Source organism: Carcharhinus amblyrhynchos, chromosome 25 (genome assembly GCF_965287045.1).
Source record: "Carcharhinus amblyrhynchos chromosome 25, sCarAmb.v2.hapA, whole genome shotgun sequence".
NCBI lineage: Eukaryota > Metazoa > Chordata > Chondrichthyes > Carcharhiniformes > Carcharhinidae > Carcharhinus > Carcharhinus amblyrhynchos.
This window is the reverse complement of record NC_137348.1, coordinates 1,317,040-1,329,742: the sequence shown is the minus strand read 5'-3', so window position 1 is coordinate 1,329,742 and position 12,703 is coordinate 1,317,040. Positions and strand designations below refer to the sequence as shown.

Here is a 12,703-nt window from a genome sequence, read left to right as displayed (position 1 = left end):
GCTGGATTGGCACCCCATCCACAAACATTCACTCCCTCCACCGACTTAGTGGCAGCTGACAAGATGCACCACAGCAACTGACCAAGGTTCCCTGAGGCAGCACCTTCTAAACCAACAACTACCATCTAGAAGAACAAAGGCAGCAGACACCTGGGGACCCCCCTCCCCCGGAGGTTCCCCTCCAAGTCACTCACCATCCTGACTTGGAAATATATCACCCTTCCTTCACAGTCACTGAGTCGAAATTCTGGAACTTCCTCCCTAACAGCACTGTGGGTGTACCTACACCAAAAGGGACTGCAGCAGTTGAAGGAGGCAGCTCTTGACAACCTTATCAAGGGGCAATTAGGTATGGGCAATAAATATTGGCTGTGTGAGTGACACCCAGATCCTCTGAGTTAATAAAAATCCTGATTAGATTCTAGACTATAACTCACTCCAAACTGTCTGTTACTCTTTCTTATAAACCATTAAACTGTTGGAATGGATAGTGAGTGATCCTCAGATGGGGTTTCTATTGAGCCAGTCTTATGCCAGATGTGTGGCTGTGACCCCACCCCCTGGGGCCCTTCCTCCATTCCCCGCTGCTCAACCTCCGCCCCCAGCTACCCCACCCCATGGGCCTGTGTCCACACCTCCTGCTTAAAGAATGCCAAACACGCAGGTATCACTAAGCAAAAGTTGGTGGGCGGCACTGCTGCTTCACAGCATCAGGGACCCGGCTTCAATCCTCAGCTTGGGTCACTGCCTGTGTGGAGATGATGCAAAGATGTGTAGGTTAGGTGGATTGGCCATGCTAAATTATCCCTTAGTGTCAAGGAGAAGAGCTAGGCTAAATGCTTGGGGTTATGAGAATGGGGCATGGATCAGGCTGTGATCAGTACAAGCTCAATGGGCCAAATGGCCTCCTGCACTATAGGATTCTATGAAAGCAGCCAGTGAGAATGGGAGAGTGAGCAGAGCGACAGAATGAGTCACAGCACAGCAAGCTGCCACTCCTGATCTGAATGTTACTAACAAACCCCTCCCACTAACACCCACTGGCCTCATGCATATCGCCTGCCACTTCCTCCTTGGGGAGACAGACTGGCGACGAGATACTCCAGCGAGAGACACCAGCTCAGCCTTGTGACTGTTCCCGTGCTGCCATCACAAGTCCCTGACCAATGGAAAGGAGAAGTCAAAAAGCAAGGCGGCAGAGAAAGGAATAGCAGAGTTCGCACTGAGGTCAGCAACATGACTGCAAGTGTTTGTGGCACAGCCTCTTACCTCCACTGAGGAACATTCTGGAAGTGGGGTCCCATATTAAACCACACTCACAGGTGCTGGGTAACTGTCACTGTACTACCTACATCGCAATGCGGACTCCCAGCATCCATCTCCCAAACTCAGAACAAAGCAAACCCTGAGTCGCACCCAGCTCATACCCCTAAACCCCAACCCCATTGCATCTCCCCCCAAAGCCCATCACACCTCACCAATCCACTGCAATATATCACACCCCCCACATTCAAACATCCCACATGCACTCACCCACAACCACACCAGCTCACACCCATCACTTGTCCATTGGCCACACACACACACACCCCAGACCCAAACCAACACAAAGAGGCAATGCTCCAAAATTGAATCTCGTATTTTAGTACAGACCAATATTCAACTGTAAGGGAACAAAATCAACTGCAGTTCAGTGTTAGGGGATACAGTCTATCACTGGGGTACAGTCCTGGTGGGGACGGGTCTGTCACTGTATAACACTGGGGTACAGTACTGGTGGGGATGGGTCAGTCACTGTATAACACTGGGGTACAGTCCTGGTGGGGACGGGGCTGTCGCTGTATAACACTGGGGTACAGTCCTGGTGGGGACGGGTCTGTCGCTGTATAACACTGGGGTACAGTCCTGGTGGGGACGGGTCTGTCACTGTATAACACTGGGGTACAGTCCTGGTGGGGAACGGGTCTGTCACTGTATAACACTGGGGTACAGTACTGGTGGGGACGGGTCTGTCACTGTATAACACTGGGGTACAGTACTGGTGGGGACGGGTCTGTCACAGTATAACACTGGGGTACAGTACGGGTGGGGACGGGTCTGTCGCTGTATAACACTGGGGTACAGTCCTGGTGGGGACGGGTCTGTCGCTGTATAACACTGGGGTACAGTCCTGGTGGGGAACGGGTCTGTCACTGTATAACACTGGGGTACAGTACTGGTGGGGACGGGTCTGTCACTGTATAACACTGGGGTACAGTACTGGTGGGGACGGGTCTGTCTCTGTATAACACTGGGGTACAGTACTGGTGGGGACGGGTCTGTCACAGTATAACACTGGGGTACAGTACGGGTGGGGACGGGTCTGTCGCTGTATAACACTGGGGTACAGTACGGGTGGGGACGGGTCTGTCACAGTATAACACTGGGGTACAGTACGGGTGGGGACGGGTCTGTCACAGTATAACACTGGGGTACAGTACTGGTGGGGACGGGTCTGTCACAGTATAACACTGGGGTACAGTACTGGTGGGGACGGGTCTGTCTCTGTATAACACTGGGGTACAGTACTGGTGGGGACGGGTCTGTCTCTGTATAACACTGGGGTACAGTCCTGGTGGGGACGGGTCTGTCGCTGTATAACACTGGGGTACAGTCCTGGTGGGGACGGGTCTGTCGCTGTATAACACTGGGGTACAGTTACAGGACACTGTGGGGTACAATGTACAGATGCTGCATTTATTGCTCCACTGACTGCCTTGCTCAGTTACTTGCAACGAGGAATACATTTTATCAAGATGAAGGGTAAAGTTTTAATGTTTCATAATTATTTCATATTCACTCAGGGAAAATGTTCTAAGTGCTTCAGGAATATCCACTTGTGGATGAATGTTCCTTGTTAAAGTGGAGATATTCTTGTGGGAACAGAAAGAGGAACTCCATCTTCAGCCCATTCCAAAGCCGCAGGGAACGGCCACATTGACATTGCAAAGTCAACTAACCACAACTGGCCAACCAGCATGGCACAGAGGGAGGCGACATGGAATCAAATCAACATAGCACCACACATTAAAAAGCAGGATTGGGCTCGATAGCAACTGTAACGCCTCCTCCACAGCCATTCACTGCAGGATCATTTCAGTCTCCTCTCCTGCTGATGACAGACACAGAGAAAGCTGCCCATCAGCTCAGGATCAAACAGATCACTCCGGGCTGCTCACGGTAAGATCACACACAATCCCTCTCTTCCACATCCAGCTTTTAGATTCAAGAATTGTTAAACAGGCGTGGTAATTCTTCACAAAAGGAGTGGGACATTATAGAAAAGTCCTTCATTTAATACAACCTTTCAGAAGTCTTCTCGACTGATTAGAAAGCACTTCATACAGAGGCAAACACTCCACAAAGCACTGACAATTGTTATATAGACTGATAAATCAGAAATATCTCACAGTTACAGCTTAACTGACATTCCCACCTATACAACACACACCTCTGACAGTACACCAGCCATCCGGCATTGCGGCGCTCCGGTGCTCCCTCGGCGCCGACCCCCCCGGCAGCGCGGCGCTCCCTCGGCGCCGACCCCCCCGGCAGCGCGGCGCTCCCTCGGCGCCGACCCCCCCGGCAGCGCGGCGCTCCCTCGGCACCGACCCCCCCGGCAGCACGGCGCTCCCTCGGCGCCGACCCCCCCGGCAGCACGGCGCTCCCTCGGCGCCGACCCCCCCGGCAGCACGGCGCTCCCTCGGCGCCGACCCCCCCGGCAGCACGGCGCTCCCTCGGCGCCGACCCCCCCGGCAGCACGGCGCTCCCTCGGCGCCGACCCCCCCGGCAGCACGGCGCTCCCTCGGCGCCGACCCCCCCGGCAGCACGGCGCTCCCTCGGCGCCGACCCCCCCGGCAGCACGGCGCTCCCTCGGCGCCGACCCCCCCGGCAGCACGGCGCTCCCTCGGCGCCGACCCCCCCGGCAGCACGGCGCTCCCTCGGCGCCGACCCCCCCGGCAGCACGGCGCTCCCTCGGCGCCAACCCCCCGGCGCTCCCTCGGCGCCGACCCCCCGGCGCTCCCTCGGCGCTACGCTGGGAGTTTTAGTCTATTATTAGCTCAGGATTTCCACCCTCTGAGCCACATGGAGGCTAAGCAACATGTGGAATTCCAGCGTGACAGGCAGATGTTAATATCTGGAAGACAGCACATCCAGTTTGCCACATGTGATGTGGCACTTTATGCAAATAAGAGAGAAAACTAGGCACTTAAAGCTGAGTATTTTCCAACTCAAGCCTTAAATCTATGAACATCTTTCAATCTCACAATAATAATAAGTTCAGAGATGTGTGAACTGTAGTTTTGTTCATTGCTGGAATGGTCTGGGCAGATTTTAGTAGAATTTCTACAGTGCAGAAGGAAGCCATTCGGCCCATCGAGTCTGCACTGACCATAATCCCACACAGGCCTTATTCCTGTCGCCCCACATATTTACCCAACTAATCCCTGACACTATTTAGCATGGCAAATCCACCTAACCCGCACATCTTTGGAGTGTGGGAGCAAAGCGGAACACCCGGAGGAAACCCATGCAGACACGGGGAGAATGTGCAGATTCTGCACAGACAGTGACCCAAGCCGGGAATTGAACCCGGGTCCCTGGTGCTGTGAGGCAGCAGTGCTAACCCACCACGCCACCCATGAGGGAACATTGTCAGACCAGTTGTCTTTCCAAGGAGATATTAAAAGGTGGTTGTATTAAACGGACATTCCTTCTCCTGAAGACAGATGGAGGCACAAAGACAAAATAGTGTGGATGCTGGAAATCTGAAATAGAATCAGAAAATGCTGGATAAACTCAGCAGGTCTGGCAGCATCTGTGGAGAGAGAAACAGAGTTAACATTTCAGATCAGTGAGTGCGTTCTGAGCTGCTGAAACAGGAACTCCATTTCTCTCCCACAGATACTTTTTGTTTAGCTTTTCATTTATGGGATGTGGGTGTTTCTGCTGGGTCAGCATTTATTGCCCATCCTGAGTTGCCCTTTGAGAAGGTGTTGGTGAGCTGCCTTCTTGAATCGCTGTAGTCCCTGAGTGTAGGTACACCCACAGTGCTGTTAGGGAGGGAGTTCCAGGATTTTGACCCAGCGACAGTAAGGGAACAGCAATAAGTTTCCAAGTCAGGATGGCGTCACATAAGCTCAGTGACTAGCATTCTGATGTCTCAGTTAGAAGGATTTGGCCGGAATTTTACCGGCACATAGAATTCGTACGATCCCACCCAGGGGCGGGTGAGGCTCAGAGAACAGTATTCTCCACTGACCTTGAGCGGGATGGTGTGAACCTTGGGCAGACATGCTGGTAAAATTCCATCCTTTGAGTGCATGTCATAAGCTCCCAGTGCAGTACAGCGGGACAGCTGCATTGCTAAAGCTGCTATCTATTCCAATGAGATATTAGACAGAGACTCACTCTGTCCTCTCATACAGATGTAAAGATCTGACTGTATTATTTTGGAGAGTGGGAAGATTTCCCTAATGCCTTGGGGCCAAATATTCGTCGTTCAACAAACATCACTAAAGATAAATTACCTGATTGTTATCCCATTGCCTTTTGTGGGATCTTGCTATGTACAAATTGGCTGCTGTGTTTCAGACATTACAAATCTACTCCTTTAGTTAGGACATACTTTAGGACATGCTTAAGTCCTGAAAGGCGCAATAGAAAGAGAAATCTGTCTTTCTTCCACCTGCACAGCAGTGATAGACTTTGCAATCCAAATTTTAACACTCTCCTCTGTTTAAAATTGGCACTGGGGACCCTGCCACATTTCATTGGGCAGTAAGGAAGAACCAGACATTTGGGACATTAGAAATTTCTAAAAAAGTTAAAAATAACCACAGCAGCAATTGTACATCTGAGTGTCAAGGGAATTATCAGTATACATTCAACACAACTTCACTCTGAATAAATCATATCTGTAACAACTTGTGTCCATATGGCACCTTATAAGATGCATCAAGGAACATAAATCAGGAAAACTATGTCACCGAGACACATCAAGAACTATGAGATCAGAGTGAACAAAAACTCATTCACAGAGGGAGCTTTTTGCAAGCTGCTTGAAGGAGAGAGAGGCCCAGAGAGGGAATTCCAGAGCTCAGGACCTAGAAGGACGGTAGCCAATGGGGGAGAAATGGAAATATGCAAGGGGCTGGAGTTGGAGCAGTTCAGAGATCTCAGAGAGTTGTCAAGAGATTCCAGGGATAGTGAGGGACAAGATCACAGAGCCATTGGACAACGGTTCCTCAATCTGGGTCAGTGAGCCTTGGGGTGGGGGATACAGGGGGTGAACAGAATTTGGTGCAAATTAGTGGCACGGACAGCAGAGTTTTTGGATGACCTCAGGTTTCCAAAGGGTAGAATGTGGGAGAGCAGCTAGGAACATTGGAATAGACAAGTCTATCGGTAAGAAAGGCCAGAGTGAAGACCAGGTGAGACTGGGGCGGAGGTGGCGAGGGGAATAAGATCAGACGGTAATGGTCAAATACAAAGTTGTCGAGAGGTGGTTTGAACATGAAGCGCACAGCAGAGAGATGGAGATCTAATCATTCCAAAGCAGCATGTCACTGACACAGCAATGTGCAGGGAAAGAACAAATCAGATCCCAGCATTCGGTTCTGCTCAAAAGGTAATTTGAGAATAAAACCCCCTCAGACACAGGAAGGGCAAATCCTTCGCCAAACATCGATTAGTGAAGAATTAAATATTTGATTGTTTAAACCCAGTGAGAAAAGGAGGTTAGATTTTATTCATTAATCCGCCAAAGGTTTTAGAAATTTGCCAAGAGAATCACATCCGCAACTAAGCAGTGACTGTAAATCTGGGTCAGGTTGTCAGCAGCATGTGATGTGTAGGCGGTAGGCTGGAGATCTAACTGCAGATAGACTGAAAACAAGAGAAACCGGCAGCTCGGACTGGTTTAACCACCGGCACCCAGTCCTTCCTGATGCACTGCACCAACCCCCAACACTCCTCACTTTCCCTTTCTGCCCCTTTCAACATTTCATTTCTTTCTTACCTCCCGTACCCCACCACACACTGACCCCCACCTGGGGGGGGGGGGGGACGGGCCCCACCACACACTGACTCCCACCACACACTGACCCCCACCTGGGGGGGGGGGAACGGGCCCCACCACACACTGACCCCCACCGGGGATATACTCCACACTCCATCTTGGTTTCCAATATTTTTTTCACTGAACTTCATGAATGTAGAAACTGTTCTTGTAGATTCTCTCCCTGGTCTATCATGTTCACCTGGTTCGAACATAAAATTCTTGGTATTGTATTCCACATCATGGAAAATAACTGACATGCTAATACATCAGCCAGCATTCTGCTCTCAGTCTCTTTCACACTGTTGGAGTTAAATGATTTCACCTTCTCCCCATCTCGTCTCTCCCTCACACACACACATATACACTGACCAACTGGCTAAAATTTCACAATAAGAACATACCATAAGAATATAAGAGCTCAGAGCAGGAGGCCATTCAGGCCCTCGAGCCTGCTCCACCATTCAATACAATCATGGCTAAACTTGTCTTAGCCTCAACTCCATTTTTCTGCCCATTCTCCATAACCCTTCAGCCGTTTACTGATTAAAAATCTGTCTCCTTAAATTTACTCAATGTCCCGGCACCCACTGCACTCTGTGCTGGTGAATTCCAGATTCACCATCCTCTGAGAGAAGTAATTCCTCCTCATCTCTGTTTTAATTCTGTCACCCCTTATCCTAAAACTGGGACCTCTTGTTCTAGATTGTCCCACAAGAGGAAACATCCTCTCCACGTCTCCCTTTGTCAATCCCCCTCAAAATCCCGTACACCTCAATTAGATTGCCTCTCAGTCTTCTAAACTCCAGCGAGTATCGGCCTGAACTGCCCAATCTCTCTATATAATGATAAACGCCTCATCTCTGGAATCAGTCCAGTGAATCTCCTCTGAACCACTTCCAATGACAGTGCTTCCCTCCTCAAGGGGGCCAAAACTGTGCACAATATTCTAAGTGCGGACTCACTTTTGCCTTGTACATTAGCAGCGACACCTCACTACTTTTACATGGTAATATCACAGTAACTTCATTGCAGTGTTAATGTAAGCCTTACTTGTGACTAACAAATGAACTTTAAAAAAAAAACTTCTTTTCTATTCTTTCAGACATAAATACCAAGATTCCATTTACCTGCCTTATTACCTGTACACCCGCAATATTCATTTTCTGTGCTTCATGCATGAGGACACCCAGAACCCTCTGCTTCGAAGCACTCCAAAGTTTCTCTCCATGTTACTGTACCCATTACAAGTCAATTGGTTCACAAAACATTGAGGTCTATCAAAGAACAAAAGAGAGAATTCCAGCACAGGAACAGGCTCTTCGGCCCTCCAAGCCTGCACCGACCATGCTGCCCAACTGAACTGAAATCGTCTACCCTTCCAAGGACCATATCCCTCTACTCCCATCCTATTCATGGATTTCTAATGATGCCCCTTAAAACTCATTATCGTATCCACTTCCACTACCTCTCCAGGCAGTGAGTTCCAGGCACCCACCACCCTCTGGATAAAAAACCTACCTCTTACATCTCCTTTAAACCTTGCCCCCACACCTTAAACCTGTGCCCCCGAGTAATTGACTCTTCCACCCTGGGAAAAAGCTTCTGACTATCCACTCTGTCCATGCCCCTCATAATCTTGTAAACCTCTATCTGGTCTCCCTTCAACATCCATTGCTCCATTGAGAACAAACCAAGTTTCTCCAACCTCTCCTCAGAGCTAATGCCCTCCATACCAGGGCAACATCCTGGTAAATCTTTTCTGTACCCTCTCCAAAGCCTCCATATCCTTCTGGTAATGTGGTGACCAGAATTGAACACTATATTCCAAGTGCAGCCTCACCAAGGTTCTATAAAGCTGCAACGTGACTTGCCAATTTTTAAACTCAATACCCCGGCCGATGAAGACAAGCATGCCGTATGCCTTCTTGACTACCTTCTCCACCTGCATTGCCACTTTCAGTGACCTGTGTACCTGTACGCCCAGATCCCTCTGCCTAGTAATACTCTTAAGGGTTTTGCCATTTACTGTATATTTCCTATCTATATTAGACTTTCCAAAATGCATTACCTCACATTTGTCTCAAAAGGACAAACCAACAGAAGGAGCTGCATTTATATAGTACCTTTAATGTAGGGAAACCTCCTAATGTAGCAGCAAGTTCAGGTACCACACCATGTACTATAGCATCTGGCCAAGAAACTGGTCAAAGTGCATATCACAGAAGCAAGGTGGCCGAGAGAGTTCGAGAGGCAGGTCCAGAATTGGAGATCAGAAATCTTGGGTCAAGGGGGTTAGCAACTGGGGAAGTTATAGAGAAAGACAAGAACACGGAGAGATTTCAACAGAGAATGGAAGTTTTAAAAGTCAGGTGTTTCTTAAGCAGCGAGAGCAGAGGTGACGGATGAATGGGATTGTTGTCAAACTGCAAAGCTGAAGTTTCTCAGAGCTGAGTAAACACTGACTGGGACAATAGTTTGGACAATTATTTCCTCTGAAGGCAAAACAATGCAGCCTATCCGCCACTGTCAGCTCCAACAAGCACAGACCTGTACAAGACACGTCAATACTTCCAAATGAGACATTAAATAAAAGCCCCGATTGTGACTCGAACCACCCAGCCCTGGGTTTAAACCCAACCTCCCCCGGTCCTGAGCGGAGCACGGGCTAAAATCAGACATGTTAAAATGGGCACAACTCCCTCTCCATGAACCGTGGCGGGGCAGGTCAGGGTTATAAACCAGGGTGTTAGATTGTGCAGGTCGGAGGTTAAAGATCTCCTTGGAGGAAGAAGGAGGATTTTTTCCTGGCCATAGAAAAGCAAAATACCGCAGCTGCTGGGAATCTGAAATCACAAACACAAAATGCTGGGAATCTCAGCAGGTCTGGCAGTGTCTGACAAACAAGGTTCAGATCGAATAGGATTCGGAGTATTTCTAACAATCTGGTTATAATTTTACTCCTGGGCCAATATTCAGCAGTGAGTTGAGAGTAAAACTAATCAAACTCACTGGACATTATCTCATTGCTGAATGTTGTGTTGTGTGTGGGGCAAACATCTGCCACATTAACCTAGATGGCAGCCAGTCCCAAATGTGCAGCAACTTAGTCAGAGCTCACTGTGTAAACCCTCTCCTCACCCACACAAGGTGGGCAGAGCGACTGGACCAGTTCACAAGGAGACATAAACTTCTGCAAGGCGCTTGGTCAGACTGAGAGCTGCCCAGGCAGCAGAGGGAGAGAGAGAGAGTGTGTGAGAAATAGAGAGAGAGAGAGAGAGTTAAAACCTCCAGGAAGGGTCCTTGTTGATTAAAAGGTGAAAGTCTCAGTACTTCTGGCATCGTGGAGATCAGTCAGACAAGCAGAAAGCTTCACACCGACACAGTACCGCAGCTATTTTTACACACACACACAATCTGAGCACAGCAACAAGAGATGCTTTCTCTGAATAAATGTGAAAGGCAGAAAGTTGGAGCGGCCCATCCCCCTCTCCCCCTCCCTCTCCATGGAGAAAACAGCAGCTGCGAGAGTTTGCCGACCTCAGCCTTTCACCGAAAGGTCTGGATTGAGCAATCGGTACAAACAGTGCGACCCAAAAAAAAACTTCTAGAACATTCAGTGCAGCAAGAGGATAAACCAGCGCACACCTACCCTCCCTGTATCCCCTCCAAAACCAGGGCAGGAAAACCCCTCTCCCAGCAGCACAGGCTCAGCCTCCTGTTTACCTGAGGGTTCATCTGGTCATTCCACTCATCCCAGCAGCCGGACACTCCAGGAAATCTGCAGCAGGCTGTGAGCTGGCAGCACTCACACTGACTACAACTCCGGGCGGAGATTCTCTCTGTGCCTTTCACAAAACCATTTACAACTGGAACTGCACCAGTCACAGCGCAGCTCCCGACGCGAATTAACCCACCCCACATACAGGACACTCCCCAAACACAGGACACTCCTCTAATACAGGACACTCCCCAAACACAGGACACTCCCCAAACACAGGACACTCCCCAAACACAGGACACTCCCCAAACACAGGACACTCCTCTAATACAGGACACTCCCCAAACACAGGACACTCCTCTAATACAGGACACTCCCCAAACACAGGACACTCCTCTAATACAGGACACTCCCCAAACACAGGACACTCCTCTAATACACGACACTCCTCGAATACAGGACACTCCCCAAGCACAGGACACTCCTCTAATACAGGACACTCCTCTAATACAGGACACTCCCCAAGCACAGGACACTCCTCTAATACAGGACACTCCCCAAGCACAGGACACTCCCCTAATACAGGACACTCTCCAAGCACAGGACACTCCTCTAATACAGGACACTCCCCAAACACAGGACACTCCTCTAATACAGGACACTCCCCAAACACAGAACACTCCTCTAATACAGGACACTCCTCTAATACAGGACACTCCCCAAACACAGGACACTCCTCTAATACACAACATTCCTCTAATACAGGACACTCCCCAAACACAGGACACTCCCCAAGCACAGGACACTCCTCTAATACAGGACACTCCCCAAACACAGGACACTCCCCAAGCACAGGACACTCCTCTAATACAGGACACTCCCCAAACACAGGACACTCCCCAAGCACAGGACACTCCTCTAATACAGGGCACTCCCCAAACACAGGACACTCCTCTAATACAGGACACTCCCCAAGCACAGGACACTCCCCTAATACAGGACACTCTCCAAGCACAGGACACTCCTCTAATACAGGACACTCCCCAAACACAGGACACTCCTCTAATACAGGACACTCCCCAAACACAGAACACTCCTCTAATACAGGACACTCCTCTAATACAGGACACTCCCCAAACACAGGACACTCCTCTAATACACAACATTCCTCTAATACAGGACACTCCCCAAACACAGGACACTCCCCAAGCACAGGACACTCCTCTAATACAGGACACTCCCCAAACACAGGACACTCCTCTAATACAGGACACTCCCCAAACACAGGACACTCCTCTAATACAGGACACTCCCCAAGCACAGGACACTCCTCTAATACAGGGCACTCCCCAAACACAGGACACTCCTCTAATACAGGACGCTCCTCTAATACAGGACACTCCTCTAATACAGGACACTCCCCAAACACAGGACACTCCTCTAATACAGGACACTCCTCTAATACAGGACACTCCCCAAACACAGGACACTCCTCTAATACACAACATTCCTCTAATACAGGACACTCCCCAAACACAGGACACTCCTCTAATACAGGACACTCCTCTAATACAGGACACTCCCCAAACACAGGACACTCCTCTAATACACGACACTCCTCTAATACAGGACACTCCCCAAACACAGGACACTCCTCTAATTCAGGACACTCCCCAAACACAGGACACTCCTCTAATACAGGACACTCCCCAAACACAGGACACTCCCCAAACACAGGACACTCCTCTAATACAGGACACTCCTCTAATTCAGGACACTCCTCTAATACAGGACACTCCCCAAGCACAGGACACTCCCCAAACACGGGACACTCCCCAAGCACAGGACACTCCTCTAATTCAGGACACTCCTCTAATACAGGA

General features: G+C 49.6%; 1 protein-coding gene across 2 annotated transcripts in view; it reads right to left on the bottom strand.

Moving 5' to 3' along the window:
- LOC145358360 (retinoic acid receptor RXR-alpha-A) overlaps positions 1-10,999 on the bottom strand; it is an 87,165-nt gene extending 76,166 nt beyond the window's left edge. For both annotated transcript variants that reach the window (XM_080212318.1, XM_080212322.1), the window contains exon 1: positions 10,826-10,999. The gene's annotated coding sequence lies outside the window, so the exon portion shown is untranslated. The remainder of the gene's footprint in view (positions 1-10,825) is intronic.
- Positions 11,000-12,703: the final 1,704 nt, after the last annotated feature.